The following is a 10,477-nucleotide window of genomic DNA, read 5'->3' on the forward strand; positions in this document are numbered from 1 at the left end:
CGTGCACAGACCCGCGAGCTCGGGGAACCGGCCCAGCTCCCCTCCCATTTCTGCCTCAGGCCAAACCCAGACGCCTCTGGCCAAGCCCTCCGCACCCCCGCCAGCCCCGTGTCAGTCCCCGTGCTTCCGAGAAAGCAGATCCGCGTGTTTCTGAATCATCCGTGCTGCATCAGCCAGATGAAGCACAAAGCGTTCAGTCCCCGGAGACGCCCCCAGGTCCTGCCACCCTTGTCCAGCCCCTCCCCTCAGCAACAGGAAGCTCCTGTCGGCCAAGAGACACGCGCCCAGCTTCTGGGAGGGCTCGGCTGGGGCTGCAGGGACGAAAGTCCTGCGTTTGGTGGCCACGGGACCTGGGTGTCCAGCACCCACCATGGGCGGCCTGGGACGGGGGCCTACATGCTGGGCCCCGGAGGAGAACCGCCTCCACCAGGGGCTGTGCCAGGCCCTCCCTGTGCGTCTCCATGGCCAGAAGTGGACATGGACTGTTCCAGCATGTGTGCAGCAGCTCAGGAGGGCCCAGCTCTGACCCAGACACAGCACCGCGGCTAGGCAGGCACACGGGGTCCTGGGCGACCACTGGGATTGTGTGGCTGGGTGACGTCGCAGCTGAATCCCCATGGCCCAGGGGGTTAGGGATAGGGGCTGGGGCTGGGGCTGGGCCTGGGCCCAGGGAGGATAGGTGCCACCCGGCTCAGCCCGGCCCTCCCCCATGACAGGGGCCACCTGATAGGTCTTGCGCGGGGCGGGTCCAGGGCCAGCATGCTGCCAGCCCCTCAGGCCCTGTCCATGCCCAGCGGCAGCCAGACACACAGGGCTCAGTCAGGGGCTCCATCACAGCCTCTGCGGACAACTCTCCCTCCCACACGGTCCACCCTGCCTTGATCCCACACAGAGCCCCACGTTGCTCACTGCATTTGGAACTACGCAAATTGTCACCACAAATAAATCACATGCGTTCGCAAAGCGACCAAGGGGACAATAAGCCAGGTCGCCCCTGCGCCCAGCCCTGCAGAGCTGAGCTGTGAACCCGCCAGCCCCGGCTCGAGCCTGCTGTCCCCTGCAGAGCGGGCGCCCTCAGTGCCCGGGGCCTGGCCCACACACAGGCTGCCTGCAGCTCCTGCTGCAGCTTCCGTGGGTCCAGCCACCAGAGCCAGACTCGGTGCCTGACGGAGAAGCCGGCATCCATGGCTCCCTGGTCGGGGGCCGCCAGGTGCCTGCTTCCCTGGGCTCAGACGGGGAGTGCCTAAGGGGCCAGTTCCGTTCCCACTGCGAGGCACCCCACGTGTGTCCTGGAGGTCAGAGGGTCCTGTGCCACCCTGCACAGGCCTTCACTCCCAAGGGCAGGGCCTCTGAGCGTGGGCAGTGATGTCTTTAGGGGTCCCTGGAGGCCCCCAGAGGCCAGGCCGAGCCCCCACCTTGGCATCTGGAGAGATTTAGAAAAGTCCAGCCCAGTGAGTTTGTGGTACTAGTTAGGAGCAAGAGGGAATGTCCAGCCGCGTCCGAGGTGAAGCTGGACAGGACCCTCCGTGTCCACTCAGATCTGTCCACACCTCAGATCACGTTTGATGGCGAGCCTGGGGCAGCAGCGCCGGGGGCCCACTGACACTAAGTCCACCCGCGAGTCCCTCACCGAGGTTTTGCTGCTGCCTGTCTGCCAGTCCTGACGGCCGCAGAAGCAGCCTGCGTGACATGCGGGGCCCCTAGCAGGTGAGACGCCTCCTAAGCCGGAGGTCCTGGGCCTTCGTGTCACTCTCCAGGCCGTGGGGACTTGATTGATGAGCCGCCTACCCTGCAAGACCATCCTCGGCTGCTCGCTCTGGATGTGGAACCAGCCTGGCTTCAAAGGGACCTCCACTCAGAAACGTCCCTTTCATCAACTAGGGTTTCACCATTAGAGATTCTTTCCTTTGGCGTGGATGGTCACTAATATTTCCTATGAAGAGCAGGTTTCTGGATGTGGAGGGCAAAGGTGCATCATCAGCACCAGCCCTGCCACGGGCTTTGTGTGGCTGAGGTCATGCCGCAGGGGGAGGGAGCCGGCGTCTGTGTGGCTAGGGGAAGACCACGAGATGCCCACCGGGAAGGAGAGGGGGCTGCCGGGCAGGGCCGAGAGGCCCCGTGCCCCAGCCTCCACTGCAGGCATCCGCGTGGCCTGAGGCAGCCGACTCCCCAGGGACCCTGGCTCTGCCCACGTGGCAGGGCCACAAGGCAGGTCTTTCAGCGCCGGCTCCAGGGCGTCTGTGGAGCCAGCGGGGAGGGTTTCCGGCTGCCAGACAGGAGGCCGAGCCCGGCCCCCAGCCCTGAGCAGCCCACTGCCCGGACCCACCGCCAGCCTGGGTTGGCTCCCCTGCTCAGGGGCCGGGTTCTGCACCCATGAAGGACGGGAACAGGGTCCTCCCGTCTCCTCATCGTGGCTCCAACACCCCTGGACCAGAGTGGATCTGCCCGCTGTACACCCCAACTCTGCCTCAGCCCCCACAGACAGCCTGGCACAGGGAGACATGTGATACAGGAGACCCCGGCCCCCTTCAGCCCCCAAACCCCCAACCCCTTGATCCCTGACCGGAGGAAGGAGCGCCTTCCTACCCTGAGGGGTTGTCCCCTGCCACGGCACCCGCCCTTCTTTATGCTTCCTCAAGTCCCTCCTGAGCCTCTAGCCAGGAGGCACCTGCATGCTGGGCAGCGGGGCGGACACACGCACTGCTGCCCTGGCCTCTGCTCCGCAGGCCTGACCGGGCACAGCAGAGTCTCCCCGGAGCCACCGCCCCCCCCAGGCCCGGCCCGGCCACCATCCGGTGCAGACAGCTCACGGCTCACGTGGCGTGCCCCCCCTAACCCGTGGAGGCATGACAGGGCGGCTGAGTGATCACCCCCTGCCTCGGCCACCCCAAGGGCCCTGGGCTGCTGATGTGCCAGCTCCTGTGCTCCGAGGCCCCCGTCGGCCAGGCCCCAGGTGGACAAAGAAACCGAACAGCAGCGGCCTGCTCCTGACTCAGAACCGCGGGCCAGCTGGCAGGAGGGTGGCGAGACGCACAGGACTGCGACACCCCCTCCTGCCCGTCCCGCACCTCACGTCAGAGAAACTGAGGCACAGACTCCGTCCCTCCCAAGCACCTGGGAGGGAGCGAGGGAGGTGACCGTGGGGTGGCTGTGGCGGGAATGGCCAGAACGGGCCACCGCCCGCCTCCCCTTGGTGGTCCGGCCCCCTCCCACCATTCGCTCCGATGGCGGCAAACTATCTCCCCTCAAGCCCTCATCACGAATCCACGCCGTGCCAAGGAGTGAACGTTCACTCAACAAGCAGTGAGGACTCAGCATGTGACAAAACAGAACAAGGCCGGACTCCCGCGGCAGCAGAGCAGGGGCTCTGGGTGCCTGGCAGGCGTGCCACCCACAGACGGGTGCCGGCTTGGCCACAGATCAGGAGAGTCTCCGCGGCTCCCGGGGTGCTGGGGCCTGCAGCCGCTGGGGCAGGAATTCGAGGGGCACCAACAAGGGGGGCGCCACGCAGTGGCCTCGACGTGGACATGGGTGGACGCTGGAGGGACAGAGGACGGTGGACGTGAGGCCACAGCACGACAGCAGACGTGCCCGGCGGGGCCAGAGCGGGCGCCACTTCAGTTAGGAGGCAAAGGGCAGGAAGGCGGGCGCACGGCCCCCGTGCCGCACGTGGGGGCGTCGCGAGGAGCTGGGGCCTGCGGGGGGCGCCGTGAGGAGCCGGGGCAGCGTGGGTCCAGGAGGAGGACGGCCGTTCGAGCCCATCGAGGCTGAAAGCCAGGCCGGAGGCTCGGAGGCCGGCAGGGCACGGCGCCCAGAAGAGTCCTGATCTTGGGCATCAATCTTGGTCTGGGGCGGATGCTTCCGCATTCAAACCGTAATTTTATTCTGTGAAATGAGCTGAGGTCATCGGTTAAGAGATAAAAGACACCAGAAAGAGGGAGGGCGGGGGGAGAAAGTCCGCGGAGCTGGACGGGGCCGGTGGCTCACGGAGGGGACAGCGCGGGGGGCCGGCCCCTCGCCCGCCCCTCCCTGCAGCCGTCAGGCTTCTCTGCCCTAGATTTTCCTGCCTTTAGCCGTTTGATTAAACTTTTTTTCTGGTTATAAAGGTTTTATGCGTTTATACCCATTTTTAATGTCTACAGACGGAACTTCACGCTCCCCGGGCCTGGGCACAGCCTGAGATGCAGCGTCACGGGGCGGCTCTCCCACGGGGCTCCTGGGGAGGGTCCTTCGGCCTTGTCAGCGTCTGGGGCTCCAGGCGTCCCCGGCTCGTGGCCTCGTCCATCGGTCCAGTCCCTGCCGGCACCGTACCGTGCCTCCTCCTCTGCGTCTGTGTCCGTCCTCTGTTCCTAAGGACATGGTCCCTGGATTTAGGGCTCACGCAGGTTCCCGGGATGACCTCGTCTTAGTCACATCTGCGAAGATTTTTTTTGCAAGTAAGGTCACAGTCACAGGCCTGGGTTGGGACAAGGACATGTCCTAACCATTCGACTCGCGACAATGCCTCTAGTAGACACCAAAAGTATGGAGGAGAAAACGTGCCTGTCCCCAAACGCGGGTGTCCCGGGGGATGCCGGCGGTGCTCCCGCGCTTGCCCTTGGCCTTTCCTGTACGCGACGACGGGAGGAGCCCCAGAGGCGACTTCGCACAGGCCCTAAGGGCAGGTCCCTGCGCCGGACACCTGTCCGCGTGAGGCTACCCCCTGTCAACGCACGGCCCCCCCTTCCGTCCCTGGCAGTCACCTCCACAGCCCCCAACAGGTTTTCCCGTCGTGCCCGTCCCCCAAGACGGTCACAGCGTCTCCCAGCCTTCAGGCCTCTTGGTCGCCTGGGTTTGACGGCTGCATGACGAGTCCGTCCCTTGCGTTCTTGACTGTTTGCTGAGTGCCAGCAAAGAGCCAGGCCCCTCTGGATGGGGGTCGGGGGCCAACGGGAGCAGAGTCGCCACTTGCCCTGAACCGAGGTCTGGGCTCCGGCTCTGCTTTGCCCGGCCGTGGCCTGTGCCGTGGAAAAAGGCCAGTGGTGACCGCTGTGAGCTTCCCTTCCCTCCGGGCGGCTCATTGAGAACAGAATGGACGGGTCCTGAGGCCACACTTTCTCGAGGCCCCGGCGGGGTTCTCCCTGACCCGATCCCCGGGCATGGCAGCTGCTCGGGGTAAAATGCTGTCACGGCTTCACGTGGATTACAGTGACACTTGTCTTCACGTATTTATTAGCCATCTGGGATCTCATGGCTCTGAACTGGCTGTTCACAGCTTTCGCTCCATGTCTGCTGGGGAGATACCGTGCCCCAAGGGACAGTAACTGTGGTCCCCGGAGAGATCGTCTCTGGGCCGTGCCCACCATAGGCCGAGTGAGGAGCCCCAGGCCTGGGTGACATCGGCCACCTGCTGAGCCCGCGGCCGGGTTCCCTTCCCCCTGCCAGGGCCCCTGACGGCTCAGCGCTGCGGTGACAGCCTCCCCCCCCCCGCCAGCTCTTTCCCGGGATGTCCCGCAGAGAACGGCCTCTGCAGGGGCCGCCAGCGACCGCGAGCACAGAGTGCAGACCGTGCTGGGGCTGCTGGTTTGTGCAGCGGGACGTTGGGCGCCGGGGTCCCGCCCGCCTGTAAGTAGCACAGCAACTTCGTGGAAACTGCCGGTGACGGAGCAAACAGCTGGGGGGGCCCAGGCCGCACTGCGCCAAGAGCTGCCAGTTGAAAATCCACATGTTTAATAAACAGACGATGACTCGGGGGACGAGAGGAGAAGCAGGAGGGCCAGAGCTGGGGCCGGGCTCGGGGCTCACACCCCGCGGTCCCCTGTCCTTGACCCTGAGCACGGCGACCTCGGGGTGGATGCGCGGAGGCCCTGCTGTCAGTCCGGCGAGGGCTTGGAAGGCGGCAGGGCCAGGACAGGGAGCTGGAAACGGTGGTGCCAGGACCCCCGGCTGTGCCGGCCCCCCCCATGCTGGGCAGGGTGTCCAGGATGCGAAGCGGGGACGGCATGGGGGAGGAAGGGCCCTGTGAGGCTGGTCCGGGCTTGTCCAGAGGCTGGAGAGCACAGGAGGGGGCGCCGTGGTGCAGGGCCCAGGGACAGGACGGGGACGAGGGCCCACGCACCCCTGCAGGAGTTGGGAGGAAATGCCAGGAGAGAAATCTTTCCCCCTCCCCACCCCCCCAAACCCCCACCATCCTCTTTAATTCGCAGCCCCGCCCCACTGCCCCCCTGGTTCTGCGCCCCACAGAACCCTACAGCAGGTCTGCGGCCCTCCGTGCAGGCCGGTGTCTTGTCTGCGACGTTTTCCAGCTCCCAGAACTTCCCGACACACAGTAGGCCCCCCACAAACACCGAGGGAGGGCGGACAAGGCAGGAGGGCTCGCCCAGCAGGACTGGGACGGTGCAGGCGGAACGGGGAGCCCAGAGGCCCCCAGAAGCCCGAGGCTGCTGGGCCCAGCGCACGCTGCAGCCGGAGCCGGGGCGGGGGCCTCGAGCAGTGCCGGGCGCTGGTTGCGCGTATGAGAAAGGTACATCGGAGCGGACCACGGCCATCACGGGCCCGCGACAGCTGCAGACGCGGGGTCCCTCAGGGCCAGCTGGGCGGGCAATGGCCGCACAACCACAAACCTGCCCAGGTCAGCCGTCCAGGGAAGGGGCAGGACGAGCAGGGTGTCTCTGGTGCCATGGGGACGGCCACTTGTCCCCCCGCCCAGCGCCCACTGAGCCACAGCTGCGGGCAGGCGAAAGCCGGGGCCCGAGCTGAGCACGGGAGGGAGGCTCGTCCCATGTCACCCAGCAGACGTTACGGAGGCACCAGGGGCCAGCTGCTCTCACCAGACTTTTGAAATGACATATTTAATTTACAAAACCACAGTGCCCCACAGGACACAGCTGGAATCAAGGGCATGAGGGGGGAAGAGGAAGAAGTGAGCCCCATCTCGACGAGAAGTGCTGAGATGGGGAACAGAGAGAGCGGGGGCGGCCCTCGCACTGCGCCTCCCGATGCCTCTTGTGGCCACACTTTTGGGAAAGGGTCGGTGACAGTGAGCACGTGGCAGGAAGGGGGCCAGCGGGGCGTGGGCAAGCGGCGTGTCCTCTGAGGGCAACCCTCCGTTCGTGGCGTTAAAGTCTCCGATTCCAGGGCACAGCGACAAAGTCTCTTTGGCAGTGTCTTCAGTGTGAAGGCACCAGGGACACGAGGACGGGGTCTGCTCCCCCACGCCCTGAGGACTTCGGGCGAGGGGGTCCCTGGGGTGCAGCTCCCGGCTTGGGGGTCGCACGCCCCAGCTGACAGCCCTGGGACCGTCTCCCAGTGGCTTCCTCTGACCGCCCAGCTTCCGTGGCCGGGAGTGACGTGGTCCACTTTGGGACTTCCCTTTTGCAGACGCTGGGTGTCTCCGCGTCTGGCCGCCAGCTCTCGCCCCAGTGGCCTGCCCGCCGGCGCATCCCTCGGCCCGGTCCCAGTGCCCTGCTGGGCCCACACCTGCCTGTTTGCAGCCCCGGAAACACCGCTGTCTCCCAGGACGAGCCAGACCCGACTCTGGGCCCCCTTTGTCTGGGTCCACTCGCATGGGCTGGCCCTGCCCTGTGCACAAACCCAGCATCGGCTCTCCCCCACCTGCCCCTACTCCGCAGGGATGTCCGCTCAGGTTCCGACCTGCCGGAGTCAGCACCCCAGGAGTTGGGCAGACGCGTGAGCCGTGAGGGAACCTGACCATGCCCGCGGCCCGCCCAAGCCCTCTGCTGCCTCGCTTACCCCTCTGGCCGCTCCTGACCAAATGGCCACAGCGCACAGCCCCCCGCCCTCCTGGAGAGGCCCCCACCTCAGTGGGCCCTGGTGACACATGCAACACCAGGACATAGCGTGTCCCCACCACGTCTCCAGGCCAGGAGAGCAAAGTGGGACCCGCTGACCCCAGCAGGTCCTGAGCCTCCTGTGCCCACTTTTGCTCCTCAAGTCAAAGGAGGGACACTGACCATCTTGGGATGTCCATGGTGAAAGCTGGGATGGGGTGTCAGCCATGCCAACGCCCCCCGACTCTGCAGGACCCCGGCTCCCAGCTGCACATGGGACGGTGGGACGCCATCACCTCGCAGGTCAGGGGGCGTCTGTCCGCTGTAGAGCAGCAAGTCCCCATGTGTCCCCACCAAAGGCTGGCTGCATCCACAGTGCAGCGGTGTTTGAACCCCACGCTGCTCTCTGCTCCCAAGTTCCCAACAACTGAAGGAATGTGGGGTCTGGGGTCAAGTGTGGACACGGCGTCACAGAGGCAGCGGGGCAGTGACCTTGCCGTGACCTGCAGCGAGCTCCTGACGCCGAGCGGCCACTGTGTGTTTGGTCTCGTGGAAACACAACAGCTCAGCTCTGACACATGCCAAGTTCGAGTCTTAAGCCAACAGCTTTCAAGTTCCAGAAATGCTGCCCGTGGTTATTTTTCTTGTGTGTTTTTCCTTCCGAGGACTGCAGCACGGGGAGGCAGCCTGTCTGGGCCCCTCGGCCCTGCCGCCGTGGTGCGAGGGCCAGTGTCTGTCCCAGAGGGAGCCATGCGGGGCCGGACTTGGCCCCAGAGGCAGAAGGGGACGGGGCGGGCGGGGCGGGATGGAGGCAGGTTTTGTGGGGAGACGTCCGGGGAAGGCAGCAGGGATTATCCGACATCCGGATCGGATGGTTCTGCCATCAGACACGGACGCTCCGGTGGGCACACGCATCAGGGCACGTGAGGCCACACTGCGGCCCAAACTCCTCCCGCTGCCTCGTCCCAGCTCGCTTGTCTGTTGCCCGTGGAAAACGCGTGTAAGACAGGAGCACGGTGTGCAGGGGGCCGGGACAGCGAGGAGGCTGCCGCTCGTCCTGTCCGCAGACGCGACGCTGTCCCAGACACCGCGACCCAGACCGCCAGGCGAGCCTGGGCACTACCGGGGCCCTCCCCCGGCCCCCAGACACGGAGGCCTCCTCGGGGCAGGGCTGGGGCTCGGCCTTGTCAGCCGGCGTCACAGTCTCAGAAGCCACCTCCGTCTCTGCATGAGACTTGTCCCAAGTCACAGAGTCGGAGTTGGACAGGAGAGAGGGCTGCAGGCCGCCAGCGGCCTCGGGACCCTCAGGAGGCCAGCGAGGGAGGGTGTCACGTCACGTCAGAGGGGGAGAGAGCGGTCCCCAGGCCAGCGTCCCCTGGGTGGGACCCGCTCAGACGCCCGCGGAGCATCGCCCGGGAGAAGTGCATCCTGGTCCGAGCTCGGCGACCTCTGCCCTCCAGTTCCCCGCTAACTCTCCGACATGTCAGCCACGCGAAGGACACAACGGGAAGTGAGAGCGAGGGACAGGGACAGGGACAGGGTGGGGCTTCCTGCCTCTGGCCTGGGCCACCCTGGGTGGACCCTCCCCCGCCCAGGACAAAAGTCCACTCTGTCGTCATGGCTAAAACCTCAGCACCGCAGGTGGAAGCTTCTGGATCCTAAGCTTGCCGTTTTTTCTTTCAGAGGAAATCGTTACTGCTCGTCACACTGTGCAGCTGGCATTTTGCATGTGATTGACACATAACTCCCTACGAAGATAAAAACAGGACCAAGTCTTAGATAAAGCAGGGAGCACTGAGCTCGCCCTTCACCTCGAGCCGGCCGCCTTGCGTTTACGGGCGCCCCACGCCACTGGCGGCCACGTGCGGACACCGCGGTTCTGACGGAGACGGCACGGCGACTGCTCACGGGGACCGCGTTTCCGGGGAGGGCCACCTCCACCGTGCCGGAACACGCTCTGCCCGGGCTCCGGGGGCTGCCGGCTTCACTCCACGCGCCTGCCGGTCCCCGTGTCCGACGCGTGACGGTCTCTCGCCAGGGATTTGGGGATGGGTCGCTGAGGGTGGCCTCTGTGGGCTCTCGGGCCTCTCTCACTGACCCCGTGTGACCCAGGCCCCCAGGCCCCACGGTAGACATTTCGCAGGCCCAGCCGAGTGTCCCAGGCAGACTGCAGGCCCCGGGGGGCGGTTCGCCTGGGCTGCACCCTGAGGCGAGGGTGCTTGGGCCACCACTGCCGTGGCGGGGGCTTCCTGTGGCCTGTCTGGACCTCTAGCTGGTCACAGCAAGCTGGGGTGGCAGTGGGGTGCCGCGCTCTGCGTCCGCCCCACGCCCCTCCTCAGCCCGAGACCAGCACCTTCACGAAGTAAAGACACTCTCAGCCCCTGACACGCCCGTGGGGTTTGCGCCCGTGGCACGGAGGGGCAGGAGGGCAAAGGACTCCGCGGTGCGGGCCAGGAAGGGGTGGAGGCGGAACGGCCAGCTTCGCCCGCTCGCAGCTCATCCGGGCTGCATGGGACGAGGACGGCCGCACGGAGGGGACACGGCGCTGTCACCACTGACTTGGAAACTGCAGCTGGACGCGCACGTGGCTTGTCCTGAGCCGAAGGGCACGGGGGCCAGTCGCGAGCTATGCCTGGTCCACCGGCCCCAGAGTCACTGGCTCAGCCCTGGGCCTCCGAGGGGTGGCGCCCGGCCCCGCTGTCCAGGGT

The sequence above is a fragment of the Pteropus alecto genome, unplaced genomic scaffold (genome assembly GCF_000325575.1).
Source record: "Pteropus alecto unplaced genomic scaffold, ASM32557v1 scaffold134, whole genome shotgun sequence".
NCBI lineage: Eukaryota > Metazoa > Chordata > Mammalia > Chiroptera > Pteropodidae > Pteropus > Pteropus alecto.